The 20312-nt window shown below is 37.6% G+C and overlaps 1 long non-coding RNA gene and 1 pseudogene across 1 annotated transcript in view; both read left to right on the plus strand.

The window, feature by feature from the left end:
• The window catches only part of LOC140528008 (uncharacterized), a 34289-nt gene extending 22653 nt beyond the window's left edge, over positions 1 to 11636 (plus strand). Inside the window, exon 3 of the long non-coding RNA XR_011975019.1 lies at positions 9879 to 11636. This is a non-coding gene — a long non-coding RNA (uncharacterized lncRNA). The remainder of the gene's footprint in view (positions 1 to 9878) is intronic.
• A 3529-nt stretch (positions 11637 to 15165) lies between these two features.
• Positions 15166 to 16833, plus strand: LOC140523975 (nuclear pore complex protein Nup50 pseudogene; annotated as a pseudogene).
• The last annotated feature ends 3479 nt before the right edge of the window (positions 16834 to 20312 follow it).

Consider the following 20312-nt stretch of genomic DNA (forward strand, 5'->3'; position numbering starts at 1 on the left):
ACTAGCTAAGATCTGGATAGCTATTTTTTTCTTTTCTTTTTTTGTGAAAGACTAACTTTATTTCCTTTCATCCTATCCTTTTTCCTATTTATTCTATTCTCTCTTTTGATTTTGTCCCTCCCCAAGTGTTTACTTCTAATTACTTCTCCTCCCGTTTTCCCTCCCTTCTATCATCCTCCCCACACCTCACTTTTCTCCTTCTCCCCTACTTTCCTGTAGCGTAAGATAGATTTTTGCAGCAAATTGAGTATGCATGTTATTCTCTCCTTAAACCATATGTGATGAGAGTAAGCTTCAGCTTTTCCTTTTCACCTCCACCCTTTGCTCTTCCATTGAAAAAACCTTTTCTTGCCTCTTTTATGAGAGATAGTTTGCCCCATTCCATTTTTCCCTTTCTCCTCCCAATATATTCCTCTCTCATCCCTTAATTTTACTTTTTTAGATATCTTCCCTTCCTATTCAACTCACCCTATGCCCTCTGTCTATATGTATATAATCCCTCCAACTACCCAAATACTGAGAAAAATTTCAAGAGTTATCTATTATCTTTCCATGTAGGAATGTAAACAGTTCAACTTTAGTAAGTCCCTTATGAATTCTCTTTCCTGTTTACCTTTTCATGCTTCTCTTAATTCTTGCATTTGAAAATCACAATTTCAGCTCTGGTCAAAAATCAGAATCAAGAATGCTTGAAAGTTCTCTATTTCATTTAATGACCATTTTTTCCCTTGAAGTATTATACTGAGTTTTGCTGGGTAGGTGATTTTTGGTTTTAATCCTAGCTCCTTTGACTTCTGGAATATCATATTCCAAGCCTTGCAATCCCTTAATGTAGAAGCTGCTAGAGCCTGTGTTATCCTGATTGTATTTCCACAATACTCAAAGTGTTTCTTTCTGACTGCTTGCAATATTTTCTCCTTGACCTGGGAATTCTGGAATTTGGCTATAATATTCCTAGGAGTTTTTTTTTTCAGATCTCTTTCAGGAGGTGATCACTGAATTCTTTCAATATTTATTTTTCCCTCTAATTCTAGAATATCAAGGCAGTTTTCCTTGATAATTTCATGAAAGATGATGTTGAGGCTCTTTTTTTGATTATGGTTTTCAGATAGTCCCATAATTTTTAAATTGTCTCTCCTAGATCTATTTTCCAGGTCAGTTGTTTTTTCCAGTGAAATATTTCATATTGTCTGCTATTTTTTCATTCCTTTGATTTTGACTTATAATTTCTTGATTTTTCATAAAGTCATTAGCTTCCATCTGATCCATTCTAATCTTTAAGAAATTATTTTCTTCCGTGAGCTTTTGGATCTCCTTTTCCATCTGGCCAATTCTGCTTTTTATGACATTCTTCTCCTCATTGGCTTTTTGGATCTCTTCTGTCATTTGGGTTAGTCTATTTTTTAAAGTGTTATTTTCTTCAGCATGCTTTTGGATCTCCTTTATCAAGCAATTGATTCATTTTCATGATTTTCTTGCATCACTCTCATTTCTCTTCCCAATTTTTGCTCTCCTTCTGTTACTTGATTTTCAAAATCTTGTTTGAGATCTTCCATGACCAGAGACCAATTCATATTTTTCTTGGAGGTTTTTGATAGAGGAGCTTTGACTTTGTTTTTTTCTGTTTGCATGCTTTGATTTTTCTTGCCACCAAAGTGAGATAGTCTGATTCCTTTTCTGGTTTTTGCTCATTTTCCCAGACAATTACTTGACTTTTGAGCTCTTTGTCAAGGTAGTTCTCTGCTTCCAGTGGGGGTGGGGAATGTACTGTCAGCCAGTCAGTAACCACACAATCTGTGGGCCTGGAGCTCCAGAAACAGTGGCTGTAGCTGCCCCTGCTGCTGCTGTGACTGCTTTGGGTTCCTCCATCCCCTCCCCCCTCTGCCACCCTGGGGCTGAGGACAGATCACTACACTCTCCTGCACTGGTCTCACAGGCTTTTTCCACTGACCTTCCAATTTGTCTTCAGTGTTTTGGGGTCCTGAAGTCTGGAAACTGCTACAAGTATAAGAGATTCAGTCTCCCCAGGGTCTGCTCAGGGCTTGTTTGTGCTGGTGCAGCCCATACTGGATTGTTCCCTGTCCTCTACGTGACACAATAGACATTTTCTAGGGAACTTCCAGGCTGTCTTGGGCTGGAGATTTGCTTCACTCCATCATCCTGTGGATTCTGCAGTTCCAGAATTTGTTTAGAGTCATTTTTTTACAGGTATTTGGCTGGGCTTGGGGGCAGCGGTCTAGAAAGTGTGTGCTGTTACTCTGCCATCTTTGCTCACCCTCCCCACCCCCCATCGCCCTCCCAGGCAGGTATTTTCTATAGATCTCCAGGAAACTCTCATTTCTTCCTCAATTCTGGGTTGTGAATCTTTTCTTTCCTCACCAACTCCTGCCCTCATACTATAGGACTTCAACATACATAATGACATTCCTTCAAATATTGTAGCCCCCCAATTCTTCAGCTTCATAATTTCCTATGATCTATTCTTCCACTCCATCACAGTTACACACAGAGAAGGTCATGTCCTTGATCCTATCACCATCCACAAGTATTCTATATCCATGTTCATGAACTCTGAAATTCCTTTATCTTATCATAATCTGTTACCATTCTCCCTCTTCCTCTGCTGTTCATTATCACAACAACCTTTAACTCCTCCACCCTTATTTCTTTCTCAGGTCATCACTCCTGCCCTATTTTCTTCTTCCCCATCTTGATTTCTTAGGGAACCAATTCAGCTCTGTGCCATCCTTTTATTTCTAATCCCTTTCCCCTTTATCCTCTAAAAATCATACCTGGTCAAGTCCCAGTCTTGGATTCCATCTACCGCATTTATTCCTACTCATCTTCAACTGAACAAAGCTGAAGAAAGTCATGAATCTACTACAATGGATCTACTACAAGTTTATATTACATAATCTCAGTTGGCAGTGAGGCAATGTCTTGCTTTTATGCCTCTCTAATTGAGTTATTATCCTACTCACTACAATAGTTTTTCCAAACCTTTTCATTCCACCCTCAAACTTCCATAGTTCTCCCTCCCTGACCCTCTCAGCTGAGAACCTAGTCTTATATTTCCCTGAAAAGATTGAAGTTATTTGCAAAGAGTTCCTTCTTCTCCCTTGTTTCTCATCTCACACCACTCAGATGTCCTCTGCTACTGTCTCCTTCTTTACTCCTATTTTGTAAGAAGAGGTAGTTTTTCTCCTTGCCAAGGTTAACCTCTCTACTTGTACAAGTGATCCTATTCTATTGCATCTTCTCCAGTGAATTGCTGCCTCTATCATCTTTATTTTCTCACTAATTTTCAACTAATCACTCTCTCCCGGTTGCTTCCCTACTGCTTTCAAACATCCCCATATCTCTCTCATCCAAAGAAACCTCCAAAATTCTCACTTGATCCATCCATTCCCACTACCAGTCTTTCCATATCTCTCCTCCTCTTTATGGCTAAGCTTCTTGAGAAGGCTGTCTACAATAGGAGCTTCCATTTCTTTTCCTCTCACTCTTTTTAAAACTCTTTGCATTCTGTTTTCCAACCTCAACATTTAACTGAAATTGCTCTCTTCAAAGTTACCTCTGGTTCCTTGATTGTCAAATCTAATTCTCATTTTTCTTTTTAAAAAATAATCTATTATTCATTTTTAGCATTCATTTAAAAAAAATCTTGAGTTCCCAATTTTCTCTCTTCCTCCAGTTCCTCCCCTATTCATTGAGAAAGCAAGCAATATATAAATTATACATATGAAATACATTTCCATATTAATCATGTTACAAAAAAAGAAAGAAAAATAAAGTGAAAAAATTATGCTTCAATCTGTATTCAGAGATGATAATTTCTCTCTGGAGGTAAATAGCATTTTTCATCATGGAAAATGTGGAATTGTCTTGGATCATTGTATTGATCAGAGTTGTTAAGTTTTTCACCATTGATCATCTTTAAAATATTGCTGTTACTGTGTATAATGTTCCCTGCTCGTTTCACTTTGCATCAGTTCACATAAGTCTTCCCAGGTTTTTCTGAAACCATCCTACTTGTAATTTCTTATAACACAATGATATTCCACAATCATGTACCACAACTTGTCAGTCATTTCCCAGTTGATAGGCATTCCTTCAATTTCCAGTTCTTAGCCACCACAAAAAGAGCGGCTATAAATGTTTTTGTACATATAGAAATTTTCCCTTTTTCTTTCATCACTTTGGTGTGCAGATCTAGTAGTGGTATTGCTGGGTCAAAGAATGGGTACAACTTGATAGCCCTTTAGGCATAGTTCCAAATTATTCTCCAGAATGGTTAGACCAGTTCACAACTATACCGACAGTGCATTAGTGTCCCAATTTTTCTACTTCTGTTCCAGTATTTGTCATTTTCCTTTTCTATAATGTTAGCCAATCTGATAGGTATGAGGTGGTACCTCAGGGTTGTTGCAATCTGCATTTCTCTAATCAATAGTGATTTAGAGCATTTTCATATGACTGTAGGTAGCTTTGATTTCTTCTGAAAACTGCCTCTTCATATTCTGACCATTTATCAGTTGGGGAATGGTTCCTATTTTTACAAATTTAACTCATTTCCCTATATATTTGGGAAATGAATCCTCATCCTTCTTAATTTCTCTACAGCCTTTGACATGGTTGATTACCTTCTCCTTATTACTTTCTTCTCTCCAGGTTTCTGTGACACTGCTCTTTTTTGGTTTTCCTCTTATCTGTCTGAACACTTCTTTGTCTCCTTTGCTGGATCTTCATCTGCATCACACCTGCTGATACGGGAAGGTGTCCCCCAAGTCCCTGTTCTATGTTCTCTTCACTTCTCCCTCTATTCTATTTCACTTGATGGCCTCATCAACAGCTAGGTGGCACAATGGATAAATTGTTGGACCTGGAGTTAGGAAAAAATGAGTTCAAATCTGGTCTCAGATACTTACTCACTTGGGCAAGTCACCTAATCTATTTCCTCATTTGTAAAATGAGAATAATAATAGCTCCTGACTCTCAGAGTTGTTGCGAGGATTTAATGAAATAATATTTGTTAAGTGCTTAGCACAGTGCTTGGCACACAGAAGGAGCTATATAAATGTAAGCTGTTGTTATTATTGTCAGCTACCATGGTTTCAATTACCATCTCTATGTAGATGATTCTCAGATCTACTCATTAATCCCTAATCTTTCTTTGGATCCCCAGTCACACATCTCTACTTTTTTTTAGACATCTTGAACTAGGTGTCCCTAAGACATCTTAAACTTAAAATGTCCAAACTGAGCTCATCATCTTTTCCCCAAAACTCTCCTGTCTTCCTAACATCCCTATTGTTGTTAAGGGTACCACCACCCTCCCAGTCATACATACTTGGAAGCTAGGTGTAATCCTCAACTCCTCACTCTCTCTCACACATCCCCATTCCATTCACTTAGTGGTTGAGTACTAAGATTAAGGACTGGGAAAGTTTTTATGTAAAAATTGGGACTTTACTTGAGATTTGAAGAAATTCAGAGAAGCTAGAAAGTAGACATGAGGAAGGAAAGCATTACAGGCATGAGGAACAGCCACAGAAAGTGCTCACAGTTGGGAAAGGGAATATTATGTTTTAGAAATAGCAAGAAGGTCAGTGTTATTGGACCAAGGAAAACATAGAGGGGAGGAAGGTATAAAAAAATTGGAAAGGTAAGAAGGAGTCATATTATGAGGGGCTTTGAAAGTCAAGCGGAAGAGAAAAAAAGGGGGGAAAAGAGGAGCAACAAGGTGTTCAGTGGATAGAACACCAGTTCTGGAGTCAGGAGGACTTGAGTTCAAATCTGGTCTCAGACCCTTGCTAGCAGTGTGACCCTGGGCAAGTCATTTAATCCTGACTGCCTAAAAAAAAGATAAATAGAGGACTTTTTATTCTATCTTAGAGGTAATAGGAAGCTATTGAAGTTTATTGAATAGGGGGATGATAGGCTCAGACTTTTACTTTAGGAAGATCGGTTTTCTAGTTGAGTTGAAGATGGATTGTAGTGGGAGGAGACTTGAGGCAGAGAGACCCACCAACTATTACAATAGTCTAGGTGTGAGGTGATGTGGACCTGTACCAATGTGGTGGCCGTGTCAGAGGAGAAAAGAGAGTGTACATAAGGGAGATGTTATGAAGATAGAATTGCTACTTCTAGAACACAGAATTCCATTTCTTACCTCTGAGTGTTTTCTATTGCTGTCCTTCCTTGCCTGTAATGTTTCTCTCATCATATCTACCTTCTTCTTTCCCTAGATGCCTTCAAATCTCAGTTTAAGTCTCAACTTCTATATGAAAACTTTTCCAATCCTTGATCTTAGTGCTTTCTCCCCAAAATTACCCACAAGTTATCCTGTATGTATCTTATTTATTCATAGTTGGTTTTCATGTTATCTCCCCCATTAGACTATGAGTTCCTTGGAGGTAAGAACTGATTTTTGCTTTTTTTTAATGTCCCTACTTCTTAGCACAGTGCACGACACATAGTAGGTGCTTACTAAATGGAAAATGACTGACTAATGTGTCTCCTATGTGCAAGGAACTATATTAGAACCTGGAGAAATAAATAGAAAAATGATACTGCTTTCCAGGAGTTTACTTTCTTCTTTCCTTGATTCTCTGAAACATCTTTTCAAAACCTTTAGTGACTTGGCTAATACAATGATGGATGAGTACTCACAATTTGTTAGTAACTGTTTCATATTGATTTGAGAAGGGTGAGTTATTTTAAAAACTGATCTTTTTGTCCAGTTACCTTATTTAGTCCTAAGAAGACTTCCTGAAATGGATTTATCATTCTGTTGACTTTTGAAAATTTTAGCTTCTTTCAAAGTCTTTATCTTCTCAAATATCCATCTTTTGCTCCCATAGAACATGCTAAGTTTTTACTTTTTAAGGTGGGGAAGATTTTAGGATTCTGACCTTACATATATACACATACATACACACAGAACATTTCCATACACACAATAAAACACAAAAAGCTAAGTCTAAATGAAGTTATGAATCTTGTTTAAATTTCTACTGCTTTCTTTATAAAGAAAAAAATATAATAAATTATATATGTTACTTTCAAAACTGTCCTACTTCTCTGTGCTTCCTTCTAACCTTCTTTCTGTTCTCTTCTATGTATTAATAATTTATTCAGCCATTGACCAAATGTCTAAGAAACAATCTGAGGTATTCTACATCCCCTCCCACCCACCCACCCACCCCTGTTAGATTCTAATTCTTTTCTTTCCATTTTTTATTTTTTAATTTTATTTTTTAAAAATTATTTTATTTATTTTCAGTTTTTTACAATCACTTCCATATATCCTAGGTTTTTTCTCGTTCCTCCCCTTCCTTTCCCCCTCCTTCCTCACTCCCTTCCCAAGATGGCGTGCAATCTTATATAGGTTCCACACATATATTCTTATTAAATACATTTTCACCTTAGTCATGCTGATAGAAGAATTAAAATGAGTGGGAGAAACCACAAAACAAAACAAAACATAATACAAAAGTAAATGGTCTGCTTTATTCTGCGATCCAATTCCATAGTTCTTTCTCTGGATGTGGAAGGTATTTTGCCTCAAGAGTCCATTGGGAATTTTTTAGGTCCTTGCATTGCTGTGAAGGACTAAGTCTACCAAAAAAGTTCCTCACACACTGTGGTTGTTGCTGTGTACAAAGTTCTCCTGGTTCTGCTCCTTTCACTCAGCATCAGTTCATTTAAGTCTTTCCAGGCCTCTCCAAAGTCTTCCTGCTCTTCATTTCTTACAGCACAATAGTATTCCATTACATCCATATACCACAACTTGTTCAGCCATTCCCCAATTGATGGGCATTCCCTTGATTTTCAGTTTGGGGCCACCACAAAGAGAGCTGCTATAAATATTTTTGTACATGTGGGACCTTTATTTTGTTTTTTAATATTAGGAAGTTTATTTTGATTGTAATCATCTCATCCATATTATAATCCTTTCTCTTAAGTGTCCCTTCCCCCATATCTGTTTGTTTCCCTATTAAGAGACAAGAAGGAAAGAAACAAGCACTTATTAAGCACCTACTATGTGTGGGCACTGGACTAAGTACTTAAAACATTATGCTAAGCACAGAAAAATATCATCTTATTTGATCCTCACAGCAAACCTGGGAGATAAGTGCTATTGAGGCCTCATTTTACAGTTGGAGAAACTGAATCAGACAGTAGTTAAGGACTTGCCCAGGGTTATAGTTTGTAGGTGTCTGAGGCTGGATTTGAACTTAGGTCTTCCTGACTTTACATCCAAGCTCTATCCATTGCACCACCTAGCCTGCCTCTAAGATAATGAGCCTAGATAACTGGGAGAGTGGGATAATGGATTAGAGAAAATGCATTTGTATTGAGTTTGAATTGAATTGTAGCAGCAATCTATGTTTTAATTTCCAAAATTAAGGGAGGAAGCCAAGGAAGAATCTATTTATAGGAATGATATAGATTTTGATAGCAATCTCTGGATTTTGTTGGCATAGAGTAGGAAATTTGCCCCCACACCTGAGATAAATATAATCACAGAAGGTCCAGAATATCATTGCTAAGGATAGAAAAAGTATTCAAGAATTTTCCAACATAAGTTAGGTAGCTAGTTGGCAATGTGGCCAAAACCCTAAACCTAGAGTTGAGAGGAACTGAGTTTAAATCCAATGTCAGACACTTCCTGGGCTAGTCACTTAACCTCTATCTGACTCAGTTTTCTTATCTATAAAATGGGAATGATAATGATACCTACCTTACAGGATGGTTGTGAGGATCAAATGAGATAATAATTATAATTTAGCATAGTGTCTGACACATAGTAGGTGCTTCATAAACACTTGTTCCTTTTCCCACAAAAAAGATAAATCAATAAATCCTTGCCACCAGAGGAATATTGGCATATAAAGTCTGATCACAAAGGACTGATATGTGAGAGGAGGTAAGGAAATGGAGGTAAGGAATATAGATAATGCTCTCTATTTCTGTGTTCAACCAGGTTTGTGTACCTGTGCTCTCCTTACTTTTGTTAATTTCGATCATATTGTAAGAAATGCGGAAATAGATGATTTCAAATGGACATGGAAAAGCTTGCATGAACTGATACAGAGTGAAGTGAGCAGAACTGGAAGGATAATTTATACAGTAACAACTATGCTTTAAAAACAAATGGGTTTGTAAGCTGTAAGAATCTTTGTAAGCTGTAAGATTTCTTACACCAGTACTCATCTGGTGGCAAGGATTTATGGACATTTTTTTTGGTGGGGAAGGGAATAAGCATTTATAAAGTGCCTACTGTATGCTGGGCACTTTGGTAAATGATTATTATCTTATTTGATCTTTAGAATAATCCTGTGGTTATTATCATTCCCATGTTATAGATGAGGAAACTGATCCAGACAGAGGTTAAAGGACCTGCCCAAAGTCACACAACTAGGATCTGACACTGGATTTAAACTCACTTATTCCCAGCTCTAGGCTTAGGATTTTGGTCACAGTGCACCTAGCTATCTAACCTATGGGGTTGTTGGAAAATTCTTGAATACTTTTTCTGTACTTGGTAATGATATCCTATGCCTTCTGTGATTACATTAATCTGAAATGTGGAGGCACATTCTCTCTCTTATGCCAGCAAATTCCAGAGATTGGTATCAAAATCAAGAATGCAATGACCATTCATGATTCTAGAGGACTGATAATGTTTCATTATGTTTCATGTTATATCCATTATGAAGAGGTAATAAGATACATTTTTGTGTACAGTCATTGGGAGAATGTCTCATTTGATTATACATATTTGTTACAAATTGTTTTTCTCCCCCAATCCCCCAACTAGGATGGAGGTGGGAAAGAAAATTGATTTCTGTTCTTTTTTTTTTTTTAAATAGAGGGCATACTACCAATGTGAAATGATGCATATACTTTCAGGTGAGGCCACTGTATTCTGTGTTATTAATTTTGCTAAGTTGTTTTACTTTGTTGCAAGAGAATTCTCATGGGGTGGAAAAATCTGTAAATAACTATAATGTAAGGGTAAAACATCCACAAAACATTTTAAAAAATGAAATAGTAGGGAAAAACTAAAAGAAAAAAAGAATAGCTGGGGAATGCATTTTGAAACCATGTTGCCTGCCCCCCACTCACTCACTTAATTAGGCAGAGGGAAAGAAAAGGGCAAAAAGAAACTGAGAAAATGTTTGACAAGACCTTTGACAAGAATGGACTTCCTCATAAGAGTAGTGAATTCCTTGCCATTGGAGGTATTTGAGCAGAGCATGAATTGCAACTTAAAGAAGACATAGAAGTAATTGATGCATTGATTAGGTAGCATGAACCAGATGATTGTTCCATCTTTAATAGTCCATTATTTTTAAGATGTTATGAAGATGGAGAAACACTGTAGGTGGTAGTTCTGATTTCTCTGTAGTTAAGTTGAAAGTACTCAGAAAGACACAAGGGTTAGTGAGGCTGTTTTTGTTTGGTAAGTCAGTTGAATTCTTTGAAGTTACCATGATGAGCAAAGTTATGAGACAGCCTGAGAACTCCTTCCATCAAAAAGGATTGAGGGAATCAGAAGGGGAGCCTCTTTATAAGGATCTGAAGTTGTGATTGGAGTTACATAGCCAGAGGATATAAATGGCAAGGTAGGATGATGGGAAGGAAACTGGGATGCCCAAATAGGACGTAGGAATGAGAGACCATGTGTTTAGGGTACTGGCAGTACCTAGGAGGTACTGAGACTGAAAACATGTAAAGGCTGGGATGGGGATACCTGGCTCAATTGTAAATGGCAATCGATAGCTAGGTGGTGTAGTAGACAGAATACTAGTCTTCCAGTCAGGAAGACCTGAGTTTAAATCCTGTGACCCTGGACAAGATACTTAACCTCTGTGAATCTCAGTTGCCTCATCTGTAAAATGGGGATAATAATAGTACCGTCTACAAAAGGTTGTTGTAGAGATCAAATGACATAATAAAATGCTTTGCAAACTTAACATATAAAGAACATATAACATATAAACATGACATATAAAGAACTCTGTCAAATCCATAAGAATACAAATCATTCCCCAATTGATACATGGTCAAAGGATATGAACAGGCAGTTTTCCAGTGAAGAAATCAATACAATTTATAGTCATATGAAAAAATGCTCGAAATCATTATTGATTAGAGGAATGCAAATTAAAATAGCCTTGAAATATCATTCTATACCTACCAGACAGGCTAAAATGATCAAAGGGGAGAGTGACAAATGTTGGAAGGGATATGGAAAAATTGGGACACTAATTCATTGTGGAATTGTGAACTGATCCAACTGTTTTGGAGAGCAATTTGGAATTATAGTCAGAGAGGTATTAAACTGCAATATACCCTTTGACTGAGCAGTACCACTACTTGGTCTACTTCTAAAGATAATTGGGGAGAAAGGAAAAGAGCCTATGTGTTCTGAAATGTTTATAGCAGCTCTTTTTGTGGTGGCAAAGAACTAGAAATTGCAGGGATGCCCATCAATTGGGGAAAGGCTAAACAAGTTGTGGTATATGATTGTCATGGAATACTACTGTGCTATGAGAAATGATGAACTAGATGATTTTAGAAAAATATTAAAAAACTTGCACAGAAGAATGAAAATGAGAACCAAGAGAGCATTGTACATAGTAATAGCAATATCATTTTAGAATGATTTTGAGTGAATAAGTTATTTTAACTATTATAAATACCCAGATTAACTATAGAAGACATATTTAGACAGATACTATCTACATCCAGAGAAAGAACTGATAAATAGAAGTATGTGTAGAATAATTTTACATATATGTATATATACATACATATACATATATGTGTATACACACATATACACACACTTATTTGTGTCTAATGGTAGCCATCTATAGGGTGCAGAGAGAGAAAAAAAGAAATTTCAGTGATAATTTTATTGTATATTTGAAAGGAATGACAAGTTGTATGTAGCAGATTTGCACTTTCATGTGCAATCATCTTTTTTTTATTTGTACCATATCATGGAAATGCTTGTTTTATTCCATAAATTAAAAATAAAATTTAAAAATCCTTACAAAAGGTGGCCATTATATTGCATTATATATTATGATAATAATGCTGTGATATATACATTATATATGTGCAATATATATTATACCTATGTAACATGTACTAAGCCCTAGCACTATAAGAATTCTAGCCGCTATTGTTATTATCACTATTAATGTTACTATTATTGGCATCATTGGTAGGAAAGACTGTTCTAATTCATAGGACCTGAAACTGAATTCTGTCACAGTCCCAGAATTCTTGGCTCTGACCTGCGGTTTCTTTAGCTCACCCTACCCTTATGGTTTGAGGCTCATTCCGTAGCATACCTTAAAACCACATAGTCTCTAGTTAGAATTGTCCTTTGAGATAAGAAGCAACAGACCTGAGGGCTCTCTGTCAGGCAAGCAGTCCTGTGAACTTAGTGACATTTATGTTCAAGTGCTGTGGGATTCTTAGGTTCTGGGCAGGAACTAATGGTGGTGCTTTTGCAATAATGGTGACTAATCACGCATGATGTGCAGCATAATGAAAGGAAGTCAAGTTTTTACTGAACAATTGGAGACTTTGCAGATGATTGAGCCTGTCCTTATGGTGTAGCCCACATGCATACCTCACTCTCTGTCCTCCCCTACTCCTACACCCACCCTAGCAAGAGTAAGCTCTAGCAAAACTGTGAAGTAAAATGAATCTTCAAGATCCCTTGGCCACCACTCCTTTCAGTTCATCTCTCCACCCCTAAAGCACTTAGAAAAGCTTAGACACACCAACATGTACTGCTAGTGATTTGTTGAGTTCCCATTAGTTTTTTCATTCCCTTTAAATTCCCATAGTTGTATGATGCAAATATTTCCAGAGTCTGGTTGGTCTGGGGTCATTTTTAATGTCATATCAATCCCTTTTTTCTTTATAGCACAGTCATTTACCACTTTCCTCTCCAAATTGAACCTTCCCTTTAGACAATGATTTAAGCAAAGATATCCAATTGTCTGACTATTAAAATAGTATTTTGTCTTAGCAGTACCCCACCTTTTTGTCTTGAGGGAGAAACTTTATTTCATCATCTGTTCTCCAGGACAGTTGTTAGTTTTTCCATTATTCAGAGATCAATTTCCTTTGAGTGATGTTTAAAAAAAATTTTTTTGTAGTCATTGGATATATTGTTCCCTTGTTTCTACATATTTCACTCTATATCTGTTCATAAAAGTCTTTCTATGTTTCTCTGCTTGCACGTGACAGCTAGGGCAGCTGTACTGACCTAAAAAGATTGGCTTCCTCTTTTGCTTTGTATCTTGTTTCCTGATCCTAGATGAGCAATTCTGAAAGTGACATTCATGGCCAAGGAATTAAGAGGTTCTGTTCCTCTCAATCAGAGGTGACTGGCATTAGGAGGACATTTCCTGCATTGAAGAGTATGACCACAGTTGAGAGGAGGAGCCCAAACTCTGTCATGGTTGACCAGAAAGTCTTGGATTTGCATGGACATTCCTGAACTCATCAACATGGTGGACTAGCCAGGAGGATAGTGATACCCTGGCCTATAGCATTGGCAGTGGGCAACAACCAAGGGGGTATTGCTAGTCTCTGACAAAGAGTGGTGGAGGTAATGCCCAAGTAGTAGCAATGCCCTTGCCTCAGGGAGGAAGTGAAATTTCCCACAGTAGTTTATAGGCTCCACAACCACTAGGGAAAATTTCTAAGCCCTAGCAGAATGGGTAGAGGGTGGCTCTAGAGTCAGTGGAACAGAGTATCACAGGCCCCCAACAGCATCAAGCAAAGAAACCAGCAGCAAGCTGAGTCCCCATGACAATAGTGGGCAGTGGAGACCAAAAGAGACTGGAAGCAATGAGGAGAAATTACTGGGATGCCATGACTGGGGCTGTGGATGACAGGCATAGAACAGAGTTGAGTGGCTGAAACCATTTGGTCTCCTGAGACTGGAGCTGCTGATTCCTCATTTCCCTCTTCCCCCTTCCCTCCATGTCTCGTGTTGATCTTCTCAAAACTACTAACTTTTTCAATTTCTCTCTATTCCTCCCTTTCTCTCTCAGTTGAGATATCATAGTTCAGGGTTTTATGTTATTCTCTTAGCCTTCTATGGGTTTTAGACATTCAACAATCTTTTTGTTGTTGTTATTCAATTGTTTCAGTCATGTCCTAACTCTTCATGACCCCATTTGGGATTTTCTTGGCAGGGATACTAGAACAGCCCTCCCTCACTCAAAAAGAAAGTCATGTCATTATTTCTCTGATTACATGGTCTTCTTTGGCAATGAAGGATGAACACACACACACTAGAATGGTTTGCCAGTTCCTTCTCCAGCTCATTTTATAGATGATGAAACTGAGGCAACTTGCCTAGGGTCACACAGCTAGTATATGCTTGAAGTCAGATTTGAACTCATGAAGATGAGTCTTCCTGACTCGAGACCCATCACTTTATGTACTATGGCACTGTCTGCCCCTTAACAATCCTTTTAAAGTTGACTTAAAAAAAAAAGTTAACTGTTAAGGTTGTCTTTTCAAGGTTGACTTTATTTCATTAAGCTGTTTTTCTCTCGTCCTGACCTGTTAGATTACTGTCCTGAGAGAATGCTAGTCCTCTCTACTTTGTTTCCTAAATCCAGGCTTCGCTCACTGTCTTGAAGTTCATTAGGTCCCTAGAGAATTAATGTCTTCTTTTGGTTTTGTGTCAAAATTGCAGTCCTATTAGTCTAGACACTATATTCCTTGGAATCTACTCTCTCTTAAGAATTTCTCTGAATTTTTCTCTGCTTAATAGTTTCTATAGCATGGTTTAGTCACGCAAGGGTGGGGAACTGGTAACCTAGAGGTTACATATGGCCTTCTAGGTCCTTAGGTGTGGGGTTTTCGCTGAATCCAAGTTTTATAGGATAAATTGTTTCATTAAGGGGATTTGTTCTGTGAAATTTGGATTCAGTTAAAGTGCCACACTTGAGACCTAGAGCAGGTCTGCATGGCCTGCACAATCTGTGGCCTACTGATGGCTTACTGCCTGTGGGTCACTTGTAGCATGCCAAAGGATTTCTTCTATATACAAAGGATATTTTCCTCTACATTTTTCACTGGCTGCTCAAAATCTTTTGGCGTGCTTCAGCTTATACAGGTCTAACTTAGAGGACCACATGTGGTCTCGAACTCTCAGGTGCTCCACCATTGGTTTAGTGGAAAGCATCCTGGCAGAAACAAAGAGCTGCCTACTTGCAACAGGTACAAGAAAATGGCTAAAAGAAATGCAGAGAAGGAGCTGACACACAGGAAATGGGATCAAGAGGGTGAAGTGGAAGAAGTAAAAACAGTCCCAGTGGCAAGTGAAGAAGTCTTAGAGAATAGACCTATCAATAAGGCAAAATGAAGGAATTTAGCCTTTGAATCTGAAAATAGAGGGGTTTTTATAATGTTTTTAGAGAACTGGTAACTCCAAGAGAGGAGGAAGAAGAGGAGGGCTTGGTGGATTGGCAATGGCACTGATTCTCTTTGAGAACCTGCCCAATGGAAGTAGTAGCATGTCTTATGTACCCACCTTGGCTACTGTCAAGGTCACAGCACAGGCAGCGGTAACGTTTGGTGCTATCACAACCAATGACTCTTCTTCAGTCTTAGGGGCAGACAAAAAGGCTGCCAATCCCAAGATCAATGGGGACATCCAGAAGCCTTTCTCCTCTGACTATGGTACGCAGGAAAATCTTCAGTGCCAGAAGTACCACAAACCTTTAGCTGCCTTAAATTGCTCTGTGGGGAATTGGATCATAAAGCATGTAGACACCAGCCCACTCTCTGTCCTGGTACCCATCTTTAAAGGCTATGAGAGGCACTCCAGAGCAATGAGCAGTTACATGGGAGTAGCAGAGATGGTGGTTTGGAGAGTAAGGCCAGAACGAGGTTGGTCCTGCCTTTGGGTCATCAAAGCTGCCACAAGAGGCATTCTTTTTGTTTCATTCATATAAAACTGAGGATTCAGTAAAGAAGACAGAAACATCATCTGACAAGGAACTGTCCCTGGCTTTAGAAATATCACTACTGCGTCCTTTCACTTTGGCCAGAAAGTCAATAGCTATGTTCTGGGCACCTTGGGCTCCAACATGACGGCAAATTTCTCCTTCTCACCTAGAAATGCAGATATATTTGGCAGACATGATCTAGATGAAATTCACCTCTTCCTTATCCCCCAAAATGTTGGAGGCTCACCTGGGAAGGTCCACTGGTGAATGCAAACATGGTAGGTAAAGAGAACAAGGACCCATCCAAAGCAATTATGACTGAAGTCAAAGAAGAGGATGCCTTTTACTCAAGTACAAACTGGTGGGTTGTTGGGTTGTTTTTTGTTTTTTTTGAAGCAATCAGGGTTAAATGACTTGCTTGGAATCACATAGGTAGTAATTCTCTGAGGCCAGATTTAAACTCAGGTCCTTCTGACTCCAGCGCTGGTGCTATATCCACTGCATCATCTAGCTGTCCCAACTACGAACTGTTTTACAAAAAAATATAAAGAGTAAAAAGAGAAGGGCATGGGCACCCTGCATTTGAAACCTGCCAGAAGTCAGAAGACAACTCCTGGTTTAAGCTGACACCAATTTAAGCAACATATTTCTGAATGTCTTGGTTTCACTCAAAGCTGTCTCCTCCAAACCAACAAGAACAACATTCTCATCATGTATGTCCCAAACCCACCAATCATTGAGAAGAATACTATCATCCATAAGATGATGCTAATTAGTGTCAAGACCACTGAGAATTCTGAAGAATTGTACAAAATCTTACCACAGAAAAAAGGAAGCCAGAAAGTGTGAAAAATTCATTCACTTTTTTCCGCTTTAACTTAGTCCTTTTATTCTTAATTTTCTACTTTGAGTTTTTAAGAACTTATAGGCATTCTGAAAGGTTTTGTGGGGGAAAATAAATATGGTCAAGAAAAAAAAACTTTAATTTAAAAAAAAGAAGAAAGAAAGCATACTGGCTTTGAAGCAAGAAGAAAATTTGGTTCGAATCTCACCTCTGACACTGTTGTTGGTGGTGGTCCTTCATTCTCAAAGAGGACCAATGACTTTAGGAAAGAGATGTCTTGACTTGCAAGTGAATTGGATTGAAATGAGGCAGAGCTGTGCAAAGTCATTGACCTCACTGTCTCCTCTAGAGTCATCAAAGTCCAGTGGCAATGCAAAGGTCACGATAACTGGCGATGGCCCAGGAAGTTTGTTGACTTGTTAACGTGCCAGATGCGGGTTTGAATTTTGGTTTTTCTATTTTTATGATGTACCATCTCCTCTGAGCTACTTCCCCCAATTTGTAGTCACACAGGTAAATTGGGTCCTGGATAGCAAATGCTACCTCAGACACTATAGATAACACTGTACACTGGAGATAACATGAAAGAGGCCTAAAAAAATTTTTAGAGTGGAGGGGAAGATAGGAGAGTAGGGGAGAGAAGTGTTGTAACCCTTGTTTCCACTGTTGTATTTTTTTCTTTATTTTCCTTCCTTTTAAATATTCTGAACTTGAACATTTCTCTCTCTATATACATATACATAAATATATTTTTATTTACATAGCAGATCATAAGAGAGGATTGAAATCATATGAATATGAAACCATGAGTATCTATTTTATACTGCTTGTTTTTTTGAAAAAAAATATGTAATAAATTCCACACATTTCTTTCAAATGTTCTGGACACCTTTATAGAAATAAAAGCCATTCCTCAATTGATAAATACTCAAAGGACATGAACAGGCAGTTTTCAGGAGAAGAAATCAAAGCTATCTATAGTCATATGAACAGATACTCTAAATTAATATTAGAGAAATGCAAATTAAAAGAGCCTCCACTACTGTCTATGCCTCCTTCTCTTCTGTGCATTTAAAAATGTTTTAATGGGCCTCGTTTTTTGACATTAGTATTGCCACCTTCTACATTTGAACTCTCTTCCGATTAAAAACAGAAAAAAACCCCACTGTTATAATACGTAAAAAAACTCAAGGAAATGAATTCATACAGTGGTAAAAATAAATAAATACTGATTTTGTATTTGTTTCCATTCTGTAATTGATTTTATTCTGTAACTGCCTGAGTTATGTTTCTTTGTCTCTGGCTTACATTCAGAAGTCCATGAGTCCAGATGTTGTTTTTCTCCTTAAGTTAGTTAAATTTCAGTTGTCCTACAAATCAAAGAAGCACGTTTTCATTATCTCTATACAGCCTCATATACTCATGTACAATTAAGGGAGATCTATTATCTTATTTACAAGGCTAAGGCTTACAGAATGCAAGTAGACTCCAAGAAGTCTGTCATCTCTGTTCAAACAATTTTTCCTGACTGTAGGATGGAATAGGGTGGGAGGAGGGGTTGTTGCTAGCCCCAAATGTCCAGCCAATCATATTGTTGCCATCTATGATACTTCAGACTTTGTAACCAATGAATTGCTTTCCATCAATGATGCTTCCTGTTCTTTGTTCTCTTGTCCTTCCCAAAACTATTTGAAGGCCACTAATCCCTACTTTGTATATTGACTTTCTGAGGATTCTAAGACGTATTTTGTTTTTTGTTGACTAGTAGTCTCGCCAATAAAATGAATGTGCTTGGAACTTTATTGCCTCAGTTTGTCTTAATTTTTAAACATAAAGTGGCCATGTCCAAAGATTTATGTTTCTTCATGCACCCATCTGTCATGAAACAGGTAACATGTTTCTTTATAGGTGATCTTGAGGTCAATGTCTTAATTAGAGTTCTTATGCATTTCAAAGTTGCTTTTCTTATTTAATATTTTATTTTTCTCCTAATTACATATAAAAATAACTTTAACATTCTCTTTTGAAATTTTGAGTTCCAAATTCTCTGCTTGTCTTCCCTCCTCCTCCCATTGAGAAGGCAAGCAATTTGACATAAGTTATACGTGTGCAATCATGCAAAACACATTTCCATATAAGTCATACTGAGAAAGAAAACGCAAACCAAAAAAACCCCCAATAAAATAAAGTAAATAAAAATATCTTTGATCTGCATTCAGGCTCCACCGGTTTTTCTCTAGAGATAGACAGCACCTTTCATCATAAGTTCTTCAGAATTTTCTTGGATCTTTGTATTGTTGAAAATAGTCAAGTCATTCAGAGTAGATCATCATACAATATTGCTGGGATTTTGTGTACAGTGTTGTAGTAGCAAGCACACTAGCTAACCCAAGATGGCTTATTAGCATAGGTTCTTTGATGTGCTTTTCTAAAGGAAAGACAGCTTCTAAGAGGTAAACAATTTTACTTTAATTACAGATAAGTAGAAAAAAGTGAGTATAGAAAATACAAGCTGAGAAATTAGCACAGAGATTCAACAGACAGGGCTCCAACTGTATGAACAAAGTAATACAACCACCTACATACACCACAGACCAGGAGAACACCAACATCTGAATAGTTGGGGGTCTTAACAAACAGATACCCACAGTCTGGTCCAAGAAATAAAAAGGTCCTTATCATAAATGAGCCCCCAAAGCAAAATGTCAACCTCCCAGAATATATAACAAAGACTCTGCCCCTGATTGGCTTAGAGCCAGAAGGCACAAAACCTATGCGACTCAGCACAGCTGTGAATTATCAGGGTTCAAAGGAGATTAATCCTTCAAATGTTTACAATTTAGCTGATCCTGGGAAACTGAACTCCAAAAAGAAAACAACAAAAAAATCCCACTTTACTTACACTTACAAATATTCTCTTGGTTCTGCTCATTTTAGTTTGCATTAATTCATGAAAGTCTTTGTAGGCTTTTCTGAGAGCATTCTACTCCTCATTTCTTATAGCACAATACTATTCCATCACAGTCATATACCATAACTTGTTCAGTCATTCAGCAACTGATGATCATCCCCTCAATTTCCAATTCTTTATCACCATTAAAAGAGCTGCTATAAATAATTTTGCACATATAGGTCCTTTTCACTTTTTAAAAAAAAATCTCTTGGGGATACAGATTTAGTAGTGGTATTATGTAGTCAAAGGGTATGCAAGCTTTTACAGCTCTTTAGTCATAGTTCCAAATTGCTTTCCAGAATGATTGAATCAGTATACAACTTCACCAATAGTAAAGTTTCTACTTTTTATGTTTTAATTTTCCCACATCCCCTCTAATATTTTTTACTTTCCTTTTCTGTCATATTAGCCAATCTGATTGGTGTGTGGTAGAGACTCAGAGTTGTTTTAATTTGCATTTCTCTAATAGTGGTTTAGTGCATTTTTTCATATGATTAGAGGTAGCTTT

Source organism: Notamacropus eugenii, chromosome 2, assembly GCF_028372415.1.
Source record: "Notamacropus eugenii isolate mMacEug1 chromosome 2, mMacEug1.pri_v2, whole genome shotgun sequence".
Lineage (NCBI taxonomy): Eukaryota > Metazoa > Chordata > Mammalia > Diprotodontia > Macropodidae > Notamacropus > Notamacropus eugenii.